Below are 17,052 nucleotides of genomic sequence, written 5' to 3'. Positions count from 1 at the left end.
TGTTTTGGGTGATTTGCACCAAGTAGAAGCTTGAAAGTTGAAGAGTTTCTTCTTTCTTCTTGCTTAAAGAGGGCCGGCCATAAGGAGGAGAAAAATGGTGAATTTTGTGCAATTTTTGGATATTTAATCCTTTGGTCAAAAAAGTCAAGAATGTGAATAGTATTTCTTAAGGTCCAACCAATAGGAAAGTGACACTTGTCACCTCCATTAAATGCATTCTTATCTTTCTTTTCTCTCTCACATCAATCACTTCACACACACTACTTATCTCTTAACACCCGATAAATTTTAACCAGTATCCGGAATGTAACCTAATTGGCCGAATTTTTCCGAACTTTTCGCACTAGTGGGTCCCACGTCCGTTATAAACTCTTAATTTCTCAAAAACTCTCCAATACTAGAAAAATCATTTGAAAACGATATTTGCTCATAAACTTTATCTGGGGAATTTTTTCTAATCAAGAAAATGTAGAAAAGCGGGCGTTAAACAAATAAACCCTAGAAAAGTAGAAAATTTCCGGGTTCTCAAACTCATTTTTTTTTCGGGGCGTCACAATCTCCCCTCCTTAAAAGAATGTCGTCCTCGACATTCCCTCTTGTACCAATCAAGTCGAAACATCCCGCAAAAATCTCTCAAGAGTCAAATCAAACCCACAGTCCGGCATCCTAAACTTCAAGCCTAGGATACACTACAGAGATCTGAAGCCTAAGCTCTGATACCAATTGTCACGGCCCCACCTTCCCCTAAGGCGAACCAGAGGGTTCGGCGGGCCGCCTGCCCAGCTCTCGCCGGGACTCAGTCGCTCACTACAGTCCTCAACCCAATTACAATATAAATCTCAAAATTTCATCAAATTCTCCAATGATTACATATTACAAATGCAGCGGAAACTGATTCCAATCGTAGAACGTATACTTACATCCATATCAATTTCAAATATTTATACAAGACCAACTCGTACATAAAATAGATCCAAACTTAAACTGTACACGATATAAGCCATCCAGTCACGTGAATAAGCACTCCAAGCTTTTCTTCGCCTTGAGCCCTGTGGGGGGGGAAATAAAACATTTTTGGGGTGAGCTAGAAGCTCAGCGAGTAACCATTAAAATCAGTAATCAAATCGGTTTCACAATATTTCTTTTCAATGATGTCATAAATCAAATGATAAGTCCAGAAACGATTACAGCATTTACAAAACATTAAATATGGAGTATCAATAATTCAAGAAACATGTACAATGGAAAGCGATAGTAACATTCATGAAAGGATACATTCATTCTCCTGACATTTCCTCGCTCATTTGATCATTTATTTCATTTCATTCACCCCGTCCCTGGCTTTTGGCCAGGCTCCACCAACCTACATAGGTAATACTCGAGTATACCAAACGTTCACCCAAGTTCCTAATCGCCTGACCGAGTCCGCTTCTGGCTCAAGACGACCGGTAACAAGGGGCAATGGCCAGTTCAGCCCAAAAGGCTTACATTCATGCGCAAGTAACATTTCAATCGAAAATTTCACATTTATCGAGGTCGAGTGCGATAAAGTACACACTCGCCTCGAAAACTCGTTTTGGAAATCATTATAAGCGCTTAACACGTTATCAACCAAAATACAAGTCATGAAGTCAAGAAATATAGCAAACAAGGCACACTCACATGCCAGCACGCATGATATGCAAGAAAACATTTCAAAAGTAACTTTGGAAACAGTTCAAAAGTAAATAATGTAAGAAACGGATCATAAATAACTTTAGAAGTAGTTTGAGGTCACTCACCTCCACGGCTCTGAAACCATCCATCATATAGCATTGCCTTGCTCAAATCCAAGTCTTAGATCACAACCTCAATGCAAACAAGTCCTTTCAAAGTTCGGACAGCACTTCCCCTAAATCTTCTTACTTTCCCAGCCATCAAGGCTTCATGATTTCCTCATTCCAACCCAAAGGTACACACACAACAACAAGTTCATCCAATAGCCATTCAGCAAGCTCCAAGTGGTACTAGTACAAATCAAGCTAAGAAAAAGTTTAGAAAGGAAAGTTAAGCTCAAAACCAGAAAAATAGTTTTGACGTCATTTTGCGGTAATGGCACAACTTGCACTACGATTATCGGATTAGGGTGTAAGATACACCGTCTCGAAGCTAAAAGACAGGGCTACAACAATGTAGAAGGCCACTCAGTCCAAATCCCAGCACAACTAGGTCAAAAATGCAGAAAACTAACCCAGAACCGTAATTGCAGGTTCCCAAATCCCACAAAACTGTAATCAGTCCCATTCAGTCTATACAGGTCCAAATGCATTGATTCCAAAGGCATATGAAAGCTAAGACATCAAGCTACATTTCATCAGAAGACACCAACAAAAAAATCCAAATCAATTCCAGTCAAAACAGACAATTTTTTATCGCAGTTCGCACATTCTGTTCACCAAAAACAGCAACAGTAAAAACGGCATAACTCACTCTACACTACTCCAAATGCCCTGAAATTTTGCAGGCACTTCATACTCACCAATATCTACAACTTTCATGTTTTGAGAAAAGTCCAATTCGGCCGCTAGCTATGACCTAAAATTTCGGACAGAATAGGGGTTCATGAACCCTAACTTTTCACAATTCACTTCAAATCCAAAATTGATTGCATTTTCTTATCCAATACACCTCATAGAGTCATTATCAGCCATTACCATTCATCATACAAGGCCACAACATCCCCTTCATATTAAACCAGAAAAATTCCCAATAAAATAAAAACTTCACCAAAACTCTTCAAATCAAGAAATAAATCATATATTCCTTCACTCATGCCACCATTAAGCATCATATAACCATCATTAGGTGTAGTAGAGGGTTCAAGCATCACTTACCAAGTAACAAGAGGTGTAGAGAGGTTGGCCACCTTAGAGCTTCAAAACAACTTCACTAGTACACTTATTATCACTAAAAGGAAAGGTTTTATGGATTAAAAATGGATGTAAACAAATGTTTTGGGTGATTTGCACCAAGTAGAAGCTTGAAAGTTGAAGAGTTTCTTCTTTCTTCTTGCTTAAAGAGGGCCGGCCATAAGGAGGAGAAAAATGGTGAATTTTGTGCAATTTTTGGATATTTAATCCTTTGGTCAAAAAAGTCAAGAATGTGAATAGTATTTCTTAAGGTCCAACCAATAGGAAAGTGACACTTGTCACCTCCATTAAATGCATTCTTATCTTTCTTTTCTCTCTCACATCAATCACTTCACACACACTACTTATCTCTTAACACCCGATAAATTTTAACCAGTATCCGGAATGTAACCTAATTGGCCGAATTTTTCCGAACTTTTCGCACTAGTGGGTCCCACGTCCGTTATAAACTCTTAATTTCTCAAAAACTCTCCAATACTAGAAAAATCATTTGAAAACGATATTTGCTCATAAACTTTATCTGGGGAATTTTTTCTAATCAAGAAAATGTAGAAAAGCGGGCGTTAAACAAATAAACCCTAGAAAAGTAGAAAATTTCCGGGTTCTCAAACTCATTTTTTTTTCGGGGCGTCACAATCTCCCCTCCTTAAAAGAATGTCGTCCTCGACATTCCCTCTTGTACCAATCAAGTCGAAACATCCCGCAAAAATCTCTCAAGAGTCAAATCAAACCCACAGTCCGGCATCCTAAACTTCAAGCCTAGGATACACTACAGAGATCTGAAGCCTAAGCTCTGATACCAATTGTCACGGCCCCACCTTCCCCTAAGGCGAACCAGAGGGTTCGGCGGGCCGCCTGCCCAGCTCTCGCCGGGACTCAGTCGCTCACTACAGTCCTCAACCCAATTACAATATAAATCTCAAAATTTCATCAAATTCTCCAATGATTACATATTACAAATGCAGCGGAAACTGATTCCAATCGTAGAACGTATACTTACATCCATATCAATTTCAAATATTTATACAAGACCAACTCGTACATAAAATAGATCCAAACTTAAACTGTACACGATATAAGCCATCCAGTCACGTGAATAAGCACTCCAAGCTTTTCTTCGCCTTGAGCCCTGTGGGGGGGGAAATAAAACATTTTTGGGGTGAGCTAGAAGCTCAGCGAGTAACCATTAAAATCAGTAATCAAATCGGTTTCACAATATTTCTTTTCAATGATGTCATAAATCAAATGATAAGTCCAGAAACGATTACAGCATTTACAAAACATTAAATATGGAGTATCAATAATTCAAGAAACATGTACAATGGAAAGCGATAGTAACATTCATGAAAGGATACATTCATTCTCCTGACATTTCCTCGCTCATTTGATCATTTATTTCATTTCATTCACCCCGTCCCTGGCTTTTGGCCAGGCTCCACCAACCTACATAGGTAATACTCGAGTATACCAAACGTTCACCCAAGTTCCTAATCGCCTGACCGAGTCCGCTTCTGGCTCAAGACGACCGGTAACAAGGGGCAATGGCCAGTTCAGCCCAAAAGGCTTACATTCATGCGCAAGTAACATTTCAATCGAAAATTTCACATTTATCGAGGTCGAGTGCGATAAAGTACACACTCGCCTCGAAAACTCGTTTTGGAAATCATTATAAGCGCTTAACACGTTATCAACCAAAATACAAGTCATGAAGTCAAGAAATATAGCAAACAAGGCACACTCACATGCCAGCACGCATGATATGCAAGAAAACATTTCAAAAGTAACTTTGGAAACAGTTCAAAAGTAAATAATGTAAGAAACGGATCATAAATAACTTTAGAAGTAGTTTGAGGTCACTCACCTCCACGGCTCTGAAACCATCCATCATATAGCATTGCCTTGCTCAAATCCAAGTCTTAGATCACAACCTCAATGCAAACAAGTCCTTTCAAAGTTCGGACAGCACTTCCCCTAAATCTTCTTACTTTCCCAGCCATCAAGGCTTCATGATTTCCTCATTCCAACCCAAAGGTACACACACAACAACAAGTTCATCCAATAGCCATTCAGCAAGCTCCAAGTGGTACTAGTACAAATCAAGCTAAGAAAAAGTTTAGAAAGGAAAGTTAAGCTCAAAACCAGAAAAATAGTTTTGACGTCATTTTGCGGTAATGGCACAACTTGCACTACGATTATCGGATTAGGGTGTAAGATACACCGTCTCGAAGCTAAAAGACAGGGCTACAACAATGTAGAAGGCCACTCAGTCCAAATCCCAGCACAACTAGGTCAAAAATGCAGAAAACTAACCCAGAACCGTAATTGCAGGTTCCCAAATCCCACAAAACTGTAATCAGTCCCATTCAGTCGATACAGGTCCAAATGCATTGATTCCAAAGGCATATGAAAGCTAAGACATCAAGCTACATTTCATCAGAAGACACCAACAAAAAAATCCAAATCAATTCCAGTCAAAACAGACAATTTTTTATCGCAGTTCGCACATTCTGTTCACCAAAAACAGCAACAGTAAAAACGGCATAACTCACTCTACACTACTCCAAATGCCCTGAAATTTTGCAGGCACTTCATACTCACCAATATCTACAACTTTCATGTTTTGAGCAAAGTCCAATTCGGCCGCTAGCTATGACCTAAAATTTCGGACAGAATAGGGGTTCATGAACCCTAACTTTTCACAATTCACTTCAAATCCAAAATTGATTGCATTTTCTTATCCAATACACCTCATAGAGTCATTATCAGCCATTACCATTCATCATACAAGGCCACAACATCCCCTTCATATTAAACCAGAAAAATTCCCAATAAAATAAAAACTTCACCAAAACTCTTCAAATCAAGAAATAAATCATATATTCCTTCACTCATGCCACCATTAAGCATCATATAACCATCATTAGGTGTAGTAGAGGGTTCAAGCATCACTTACCAAGTAACAAGAGGTGTAGAGAGGTTGGCCACCTTAGAGCTTCAAAACAACTTCACTAGTACACTTATTATCACTAAAAGGAAAGGTTTTATGGATTAAAAATGGATGTAAACAAATGTTTTGGGTGATTTGCACCAAGTAGAAGCTTGAAAGTTGAAGAGTTTCTTCTTTCTTCTTGCTTAAAGAGGGCCGGCCATAAGGAGGAGAAAAATGGTGAATTTTGTGCAATTTTTGGATATTTAATCCTTTGGTCAAAAAAGTCAAGAATGTGAATAGTATTTCTTAAGGTCCAACCAATAGGAAAGTGACACTTGTCACCTCCATTAAATGCATTCTTATCTTTCTTTTCTCTCTCACATCAATCACTTCACACACACTACTTATCTCTTAACACCCGATAAATTTTAACCAGTATCCGGAATGTAACCTAATTGGCCGAATTTTTCCGAACTTTTCGCACTAGTGGGTCCCACGTCCGTTATAAACTCTTAATTTCTCAAAAACTCTCCAATACTAGAAAAATCATTTGAAAACGATATTTGCTCATAAACTTTATCTGGGGAATTTTTTCTAATCAAGAAAATGTAGAAAAGCGGGCGTTAAACAAATAAACCCTAGAAAAGTAGAAAATTTCCGGGTTCTCAAACTCATTTTTTTTTCGGGGCGTCACAATCTCCCCTCGACATTCCCTCTTGTACCAATCAAGTCGAAACATCCCGCAAAAATCTCTCAAGAGTCAAATCAAACCCACAGTCCGGCATCCTAAACTTCAAGCCTAGGATACACTACAGAGATCTGAAGCCTAAGCTCTGATACCAATTGTCACGGCCCCACCTTCCCCTAAGGCGAACCAGAGGGTTCGGCGGGCCGCCTGCCCAGCTCTCGCCGGGACTCAGTCGCTCACTACAGTCCTCAACCCAATTACAATATAAATCTCAAAATTTCATCAAATTCTCCAATGATTACATATTACAAATGCAGCGGAAACTGATTCCAATCGTAGAACGTATACTTACATCCATATCAATTTCAAATATTTATACAAGACCAACTCGTACATAAAATAGATCCAAACTTAAACTGTACACGATATAAGCCATCCAGTCACGTGAATAAGCACTCCAAGCTTTTCTTCGCCTTGAGCCCTGTGGGGGGGGGAAATAAAACATTTTTGGGGTGAGCTAGAAGCTCAGCGAGTAACCATTAAAATCAGTAATCAAATCGGTTTCACAATATTTCTTTTCAATGATGTCATAAATCAAATGATAAGTCCAGAAACGATTACAGCATTTACAAAACATTAAATATGGAGTATCAATAATTCAAGAAACATGTACAATGGAAAGCGATAGTAACATTCATGAAAGGATACATTCATTCTCCTGACATTTCCTCGCTCATTTGATCATTTATTTCATTTCATTCACCCCGTCCCTGGCTTTTGGCCAGGCTCCACCAACCTACATAGGTAATACTCGAGTATACCAAACGTTCACCCAAGTTCCTAATCGCCTGACCGAGTCCGCTTCTGGCTCAAGACGACCGGTAACAAGGGGCAATGGCCAGTTCAGCCCAAAAGGCTTACATTCATGCGCAAGTAACATTTCAATCGAAAATTTCACATTTATCGAGGTCGAGTGCGATAAAGTACACACTCACCTCGAAAACTCGTTTTGGAAATCATTATAAGCGCTTAACACGTTATCAACCAAAATACAAGTCATGAAGTCAAGAAATATAGCAACCAAGGCACACTCACATGCCAGCACGCATGATATGCAAGAAAACATTTCAAAAGTAACTTTGGAAACAGTTCAAAAGTAAATAATGTAAGAAACGGATCATAAATAACTTTAGAAGTAGTTTGAGGTCACTCACCTCCACGGCTCTGAAACCATCCATCATATAGCATTGCCTTGCTCAAATCCAAGTCTTAGATCACAACCTCAATGCAAACAAGTCCTTTCAAAGTTCGGACAGCACTTCCCCTAAATCTTCTTACTTTCCCAGCCATCAAGGCTTCATGATTTCCTCATTCCAACCCAAAGGTACACACACAACAACAAGTTCATCCAATAGCCATTCAGCAAGCTCCAAGTGGTACTAGTACAAATCAAGCTAAGAAAAAGTTTAGAAAGGAAAGTTAAGCTCAAAACCAGAAAAATAGTTTTGACGTCATTTTGCGGTAATGGCACAACTTGCACTACGATTATCGGATTAGGGTGTAATATACACCGTCTCGAAGCTAAAAGACAGGGCTACAACAATGTAGAAGGCCACTCAGTCCAAATCCCAGCACAACTAGGTCAAAAATGCAGAAAACTAACCCAGAACCGTAATTGCAGGTTCCCAAATCCCACAAAACTGTAATCAGTCCCATTCAGTCTATACAGGTCCAAATGCATTGATTCCAAAGGCATATGAAAGCTAAGACATCAAGCTACATTTCATCAGAAGACACCAACAAAAAAATCCAAATCAATTCCAGTCAAAACAGACAATTTTTTATCGCAGTTCGCACATTCTGTTCACCAAAAACAGCAACAGTAAAAACGGCATAACTCACTCTACACTACTCCAAATGCCCTGAAATTTTGCAGGCACTTCATACTCACCAATATCTACAACTTTCATGTTTTGAGAAAAGTCCAATTCGGCCGCTAGCTATGACCTAAAATTTCGGACAGAATAGGGGTTCATGAACCCTAACTTTTCACAATTCACTTCAAATCCAAAATTGATTGCATTTTCTTATCCAATACACCTCATAGAGTCATTATCAGCCATTACCATTCATCATACAAGGCCACAACATCCCCTTCATATTAAACCAGAAAAATTCCCAATAAAATAAAAACTTCACCAAAACTCTTCAAATCAAGAAATAAATCATATATTCCTTCACTCATGCCACCATTAAGCATCATATAACCATCATTAGGTGTAGTAGAGGGTTCAAGCATCACTTACCAAGTAACAAGAGGTGTAGAGAGGTTGGCCACCTTAGAGCTTCAAAACAACTTCACTAGTACACTTATTATCACTAAAAGGAAAGGTTTTATGGATTAAAAATGGATGTAAACAAATGTTTTGGGTGATTTGCACCAAGTAGAAGCTTGAAAGTTGAAGAGTTTCTTCTTTCTTCTTGCTTAAAGAGGGCCGGCCATAAGGAGGAGAAAAATGGTGAATTTTGTGCAATTTTTGGATATTTAATCCTTTGGTCAAAAAAGTCAAGAATGTGAATAGTATTTCTTAAGGTCCAACCAATAGGAAAGTGACACTTGTCACCTCCATTAAATGCATTCTTATCTTTCTTTTCTCTCTCACATCAATCACTTCACACACACTACTTATCTCTTAACACCCGATAAATTTTAACCAGTATCCGGAATGTAACCTAATTGGCCGAATTTTTCCGAACTTTTCGCACTAGTGGGTCCCACGTCCGTTATAAACTCTTAATTTCTCAAAAACTCTCCAATACTAGAAAAATCATTTGAAAACGATATTTGCTCATAAATTTTATCTGGGAAATTTTTTCTAATCAAGAAAATGTAGAAAAGCGGGCGTTAAACAAATAAACCCTAGAAAAGTAGAAAATTTCCGGGTTCTCAAACTCATTTTTTTTTCGGGGCGTCACAATCTCCCCTCCTTAAAAGAATGTCGTCCTCGACATTCCCTCTTGTACCAATCAAGTCGAAACATCCCGCAAAAATCTCTCAAGAGTCAAATCAAACCCACAGTCCGGCATCCTAAACTTCAAGCCTAGGATACACTACAGAGATCTGAAGCCTAAGCTCTGATACCAATTGTCACGGCCCCACCTTCCCCTAAGGCGAACCAGAGGGTTCGGCGGGCCGCCTGCCCAGCTCTCGCCGGGACTCAGTCGCTCACTACAGTCCTCAACCCAATTACAATATAAATCTCAAAATTTCATCAAATTCTCCAATGATTACATATTACAAATGCAGCGGAAACTGATTCCAATCGTAGAACGTATACTTACATCCATATCAATTTCAAATATTTATACAAGACCAACTCGTACATAAAATAGATCCAAACTTAAACTGTACACGATATAAGCCATCCAGTCACGTGAATAAGCACTCCAAGCTTTTCTTCGCCTTGAGCCCTGTGGGGGGGGAAATAAAACATTTTTGGGGTGAGCTAGAAGCTCAGCGAGTAACCATTAAAATCAGTAATCAAATCGGTTTCACAATATTTCTTTTCAATGATGTCATAAATCAAATGATAAGTCCAGAAACGATTACAGCATTTACAAAACATTAAATATGGAGTATCAATAATTCAAGAAACATGTACAATGGAAAGCGATAGTAACATTCATGAAAGGATACATTCATTCTCCTGACATTTCCTCGCTCATTTGATCATTTATTTCATTTCATTCACCCCGTCCCTGGCTTTTGGCCAGGCTCCACCAACCTACATAGGTAATACTCGAGTATACCAAACGTTCACCCAAGTTCCTAATCGCCTGACCGAGTCCGCTTCTGGCTCAAGACGACCGGTAACAAGGGGCAATGGCCAGTTCAGCCCAAAAGGCTTACATTCACGCGCAAGTAACATTTCAATCGAAAATTTCACATTTATCGAGGTCGAGTGCGATAAAGTACACACTCGCCTCGAAAACTCGTTTTGGAAATCATTATAAGCGCTTAACACGTTATCAACCAAAATACAAGTCATGAAGTCAAGAAATATAGCAAACAAGGCACACTCACATGCCAGCACGCATGATATGCAAGAAAATATTTCAAAAGTAACTTTGGAAACAGTTCAAAAGTAAATAATGTAAGAAACGGATCATAAATAACTTTAGAAGTAGTTTGAGGTCACTCACCTCCACGGCTCTGAAACCATCCATCATATAGCATTGCCTTGCTCAAATCCAAGTCTTAGATCACAACCTCAATGCAAACAAGTCCTTTCAAAGTTCGGACAGCACTTCCCCTAAATCTTCTTACTTTCCCAGCCATCAAGGCTTCATGATTTCCTCATTCCAACCCAAAGGTACACACACAACAACAAGTTCATCCAATAGCCATTCAGCAAGCTCCAAGTGGTACTAGTACAAATCAAGCTAAGAAAAAGTTTAGAAAGGAAAGTTAAGCTCAAAACCAGAAAAATAGTTTTGACGTCATTTTGCGGTAATGGCACAACTTGCACTACGATTATCGGATTAGGGTGTAAGATACACCGTCTCGAAGCTAAAAGACAGGGCTACAACAATGTAGAAGGCCACTCAGTCCAAATCCCAGCACAACTAGGTCAAAAATGCAGAAAACTAACCCAGAACCGTAATTGCAGGTTCCCAAATCCCACAAAACTGTAATCAGTCCCATTCAGTCTATACAGGTCCAAATGCATTGATTCCAAAGGCATATGAAAGCTAAGACATCAAGCTACATTTCATCAGAAGACACCAACAAAAAAATCCAAATCAATTCCAGTCAAAACAGACAATTTTTTATCGCAGTTCGCACATTCTGTTCACCAAAAACAGCAACAGTAAAAACGGCATAACTCACTCTACACTACTCCAAATGCCCTGAAATTTTGCAGGCACTTCATACTCACCAATATCTACAACTTTCATGTTTTGAGAAAAGTCCAATTCGGCCGCTAGCTATGACCTAAAATTTCGGACAGAATAGGGGTTCATGAACCCTAACTTTTCACAATTCACTTCAAATCCAAAATTGATTGCATTTTCTTATCCAATACACCTCATAGAGTCATTATCAGCCATTACCATTCATCATACAAGGCCACAACATCCCCTTCATATTAAACCAGAAAAATTCCCAATAAAATAAAAACTTCACCAAAACTCTTCAAATCAAGAAATAAATCATATATTCCTTCACTCATGCCACCATTAAGCATCATATAACCATCATTAGGTGTAGTAGAGGGTTCAAGCATCACTTACCAAGTAACAAGAGGTGTAGAGAGGTTGGCCACCTTAGAGCTTCAAAACAACTTCACTAGTACACTTATTATCACTAAAAGGAAAGGTTTTATGGATTAAAAATGGATGTAAACAAATGTTTTGGGTGATTTGCACCAAGTAGAAGCTTGAAAGTTGAAGAGTTTCTTCTTTCTTCTTGCTTAAAGAGGGCCGGCCATAAGGAGGAGAAAAATGGTGAATTTTGTGCAATTTTTGGATATTTAATCCTTTGGTCAAAAAAGTCAAGAATGTGAATAGTATTTCTTAAGGTCCAACCAATAGGAAAGTGACACTTGTCACCTCCATTAAATGCATTCTTATCTTTCTTTTCTCTCTCACATCAATCACTTCACACACACTACTTATCTCTTAACACCCGATAAATTTTAACCAGTATCCGGAATGTAACCTAATTGGCCGAATTTTTCCGAACTTTTCGCACTAGTGGGTCCCACGTCCGTTATAAACTCTTAATTTCTCAAAAACTCTCCAATACTAGAAAAATCATTTGAAAACGATATTTGCTCATAAACTTTATCTGGGGAATTTTTTCTAATCAAGAAAATGTAGAAAAGCGGGCGTTAAACAAATAAACCCTAGAAAAGTAGAAAATTTCCGGGTTCTCAAACTCATTTTTTTTTCGGGGCGTCACAATCTCCCCTCCTTAAAAGAATGTCGTCCTCGACATTCCCTCTTGTACCAATCAAGTCGAAACATCCCGCAAAAATCTCTCAAGAGTCAAATCAAACCCACAGTCCGGCATCCTAAACTTCAAGCCTAGGATACACTACAGAGATCTGAAGCCTAAGCTCTGATACCAATTGTCACGGCCCCACCTTCCCCTAAGGCGAACCAGAGGGTTCGGCGGGCCGCCTGCCCAGCTCTCGCCGGGACTCAGTCGCTCACTACAGTCCTCAACCCAATTACAATATAAATCTCAAAATTTCATCAAATTCTCCAATGATTACATATTACAAATGCAGCGGAAACTGATTCCAATCGTAGAACGTATACTTACATCCATATCAATTTCAAATATTTATACAAGACCAACTCGTACATAAAATAGATCCAAACTTAAACTGTACACGATATAAGCCATCCAGTCACGTGAATAAGCACTCCAAGCTTTTCTTCGCCTTGAGCCCTGTGGGGGGGGAAATAAAACATTTTTGGGGTGAGCTAGAAGCTCAGCGAGTAACCATTAAAATCAGTAATCAAATCGGTTTCACAATATTTCTTTTCAATGATGTCATAAATCAAATGATAAGTCCAGAAACGATTACAGCATTTACAAAACATTAAATATGGAGTATCAATAATTCAAGAAACATGTACAATGGAAAGCGATAGTAACATTCATGAAAGGATACATTCATTCTCCTGACATTTCCTCGCTCATTTGATCATTTATTTCATTTCATTCACCCCGTCCCTGGCTTTTGGCCAGGCTCCACCAACCTACATAGGTAATACTCGAGTATACCAAACGTTCACCCAAGTTCCTAATCGCCTGACCGAGTCCGCTTCTGGCTCAAGACGACCGGTAACAAGGGGCAATGGCCAGTTCAGCCCAAAAGGCTTACATTCACGCGCAAGTAACATTTCAATCGAAAATTTCACATTTATCGAGGTCGAGTGCGATAAAGTACACACTCACCTCGAAAACTCGTTTTGGAAATCATTATAAGCGCTTAACACGTTATCAACCAAAATACAAGTCATGAAGTCAAGAAATATAGCAACCAAGGCACACTCACATGCCAGCACGCATGATATGCAAGAAAACATTTCAAAAGTAACTTTGGAAACAGTTCAAAAGTAAATAATGTAAGAAACGGATCATAAATAACTTTAGAAGTAGTTTGAGGTCACTCACCTCCACGGCTCTGAAACCATCCATCATATAGCATTGCCTTGCTCAAATCCAAGTCTTAGATCACAACCTCAATGCAAACAAGTCCTTTCAAAGTTCGGACAGCACTTCCCCTAAATCTTCTTACTTTCCCAGCCATCAAGGCTTCATGATTTCCTCATTCCAACCCAAAGGTACACACACAACAACAAGTTCATCCAATAGCCATTCAGCAAGCTCCAAGTGGTACTAGTACAAATCAAGCTAAGAAAAAGTTTAGAAAGGAAAGTTAAGCTCAAAACCAGAAAAATAGTTTTGACGTCATTTTGCGGTAATGGCACAACTTGCACTACGATTATCGGATTAGGGTGTAAGATACACCGTCTCGAAGCTAAAAGACAGGGCTACAACAATGTAGAAGGCCACTCAGTCCAAATCCCAGCACAACTAGGTCAAAAATGCAGAAAACTAACCCAGAACCGTAATTGCAGGTTCCCAAATCCCACAAAACTGTAATCAGTCCCATTCAGTCTATACAGGTCCAAATGCATTGATTCCAAAGGCATATGAAAGCTAAGACATCAAGCTACATTTCATCAGAAGACACCAACAAAAAAATCCAAATCAATTCCAGTCAAAACAGACAATTTGTTATCGCAGTTCGCACATTCTGTTCACCAAAAACAGCAACAGTAAAAATGGCATAACTCACTCTACACTACTCCAAATGCCCTGAAATTTTGCAGGCACTTCATACTCACCAATATCTACAACTTTCATGTTTTGAGCAAAGTCCAATTCGGCCGCTAGCTATGACCTAAAATTTCGGACAGAATAGGGGTTCATGAACCCTAACTTTTCACAATTCACTTCAAATCCAAAATTGATTGCATTTTCTTATCCAATACACCTCATAGAGTCATTATCAGCCATTACCATTCATCATACAAGGCCACAACATCCCCTTCATATTAAACCAGAAAAATTCCCAATAAAATAAAAACTTCACCAAAACTCTTCAAATCAAGAAATAAATCATATATTCCTTCACTCATGCCACCATTAAGCATCATATAACCATCATTAGGTGTAGTAGAGGGTTCAAGCATCACTTACCAAGTAACAAGAGGTGTAGAGAGGTTGGCCACCTTAGAGCTTCAAAACAACTTCACTAGTACACTTATTATCACTAAAAGGAAAGGTTTTATGGATTAAAAATGGATGTAAACAAATGTTTTGGGTGATTTGCACCAAGTAGAAGCTTGAAAGTTGAAGAGTTTCTTCTTTCTTCTTGCTTAAAGAGGGCCGGCCATAAGGAGGAGAAAAATGGTGAATTTTGTGCAATTTTTGGATATTTAATCCTTTGGTCAAAAAAGTCAAGAATGTGAATAGTATTTCTTAAGGTCCAACCAATAGGAAAGTGACACTTGTCACCTCCATTAAATGCATTCTTATCTTTCTTTTCTCTCTCACATCAATCACTTCACACACACTACTTATCTCTTAACACCCGATAAATTTTAACCAGTATCCGGAATGTAACCTAATTGGCCGAATTTTTCCGAACTTTTCGCACTAGTGGGTCCCACGTCCGTTATAAACTCTTAATTTCTCAAAAACTCTCCAATACTAGAAAAATCATTTGAAAACGATATTTGCTCATAAACTTTATCTGGGGAATTTTTTCTAATCAAGAAAATGTAGAAAAGCGGGCGTTAAACAAATAAACCCTAGAAAAGTAGAAAATTTCCGGGTTCTCAAACTCATTTTTTTTTCGGGGCGTCACAGATGGACCCTTCCGAGTGCTCCAACGAATCAATGACAACGCCTACAAATTGGAGCTGCCTGGGGAATACAATTTTAGCATGACCTTCAATGTCGCGGACCTGAGCCCATTTCTTGAAGAGGAGGATCCTGATTTGAGGGCAAATCCGTCTCAAGAGTAGGGGACTGATGTGTGCACGGATCTCGGCCCACGCAATAACCTAGTCCGAGTTCCATTGGGCCCAGTCACACGTGCACGGGCCAAGCTAATCAAAGAATCCCTCCAAGCCCTTGTTCGCACTGTCCAAGACCAACATGGGGTCCATAGAGATATTGAAAGCTTGGAAAGAGACACTCCAGTTATCTACACCTTGATCCAAGCCCATGAAGAATCAAGTGGGCCTCCTAGAGAGTCGGTCGAGTAGGGCCGAAGGCCTTCGTACTTGTTAGACTAGATTCATTTGTCTTAGTAGGTCATTAGGCCGGCCCATCTTGTCCATCAAGATGGCCAACCTTCCTTCTCCTTGTTTCTCTAGGATTTTTGGTAAATCATAGCCTATAAATAGGCTTGCTTTGTAAGGTTTCAAACACAAGTTATATGAATAAAGTTCTTAGTATTTTCGTTTTCTTCTTAAGAGAGAATTCGAGCCTTTAACTTGCTTTGGCAAGGGTTATTGAGCAATCTTGCGTCTTGCCCATGATCGTTTGTCCAATCTATCCCTTGGAGTAATCACCTTAATTGGAGTCGTCGTTCCACCGCTTTAAACCAACTCGTGTCGTCCGTGTTGATTTAAGGTCCCGCAAATCAAGTGTAGGACAACCTCGCTAGATCCTTGGGCAAACGTGCTACGTGTCTCGAAACAAGTTGATCGAGGAACGTATCAAATTCTCAGTTTCACTTCATATTTTCGGATGCATACACTGAAGGCACCGGACGTCCGAAACAACTCAAGAAGATTTCTTGAGCTCACTGTCCACGTTCGGAGGCAAGAAATTAGTCTACCGAAAGTCCGACACTGACAACGGCTGGTTGACTCATCAGCTGCCTTCTATCCGTTGGGAGCATTAATTGAAGAACTCTTTGGTCTCATATAAATAGAACAAAGTCAACTATTTCAAATAACTTTTGCACATTGAGACTACATCAGATCAAGAGTGATTTTAGTAGGAAAATACTCTTCAAACGAGATTTGTAATCTTAGTTGTAAAAATTTCGAGAAACTTTTCTAGTGTGATTCAATTACTTTAATAGTATAGCTTTGTGACGGTTATCCGAGTGATAGTAAAACTTCCTTGCTTGATCAAGTGTGGCTTGGGGTAAGGAGGAAGTGATCATTACTTTGTACACAAAGGTTGGTTGTAAGTTGATCAACTTGAAGAAAGTTGCTCACTAAAGTGATATTCAAACTCAAGAGGAGTTTGGCATTTGGTTTGATATTCTTTCTCTTTTTACTTACTGTCTTACTATATAAATTGCTCATCTCTTCTACTCACAAGCACTTGTGCTTTCTCATTAATTGCTTCATTGTGTGGTCTTTTAGAAAAAGAGGACAAGTACTCAAAAAGTGACTCACAACTTGGCCAGTTTTTTAAA

The sequence above is a fragment of the Coffea arabica genome, chromosome 8e (assembly GCF_036785885.1).
Source record: "Coffea arabica cultivar ET-39 chromosome 8e, Coffea Arabica ET-39 HiFi, whole genome shotgun sequence".
NCBI classification, from domain to species: Eukaryota; Viridiplantae; Streptophyta; class Magnoliopsida; order Gentianales; family Rubiaceae; genus Coffea; species Coffea arabica.
The sequence above is the reverse complement of the archived record's forward strand: the minus strand, read 5'-3'. Positions refer to the sequence as shown.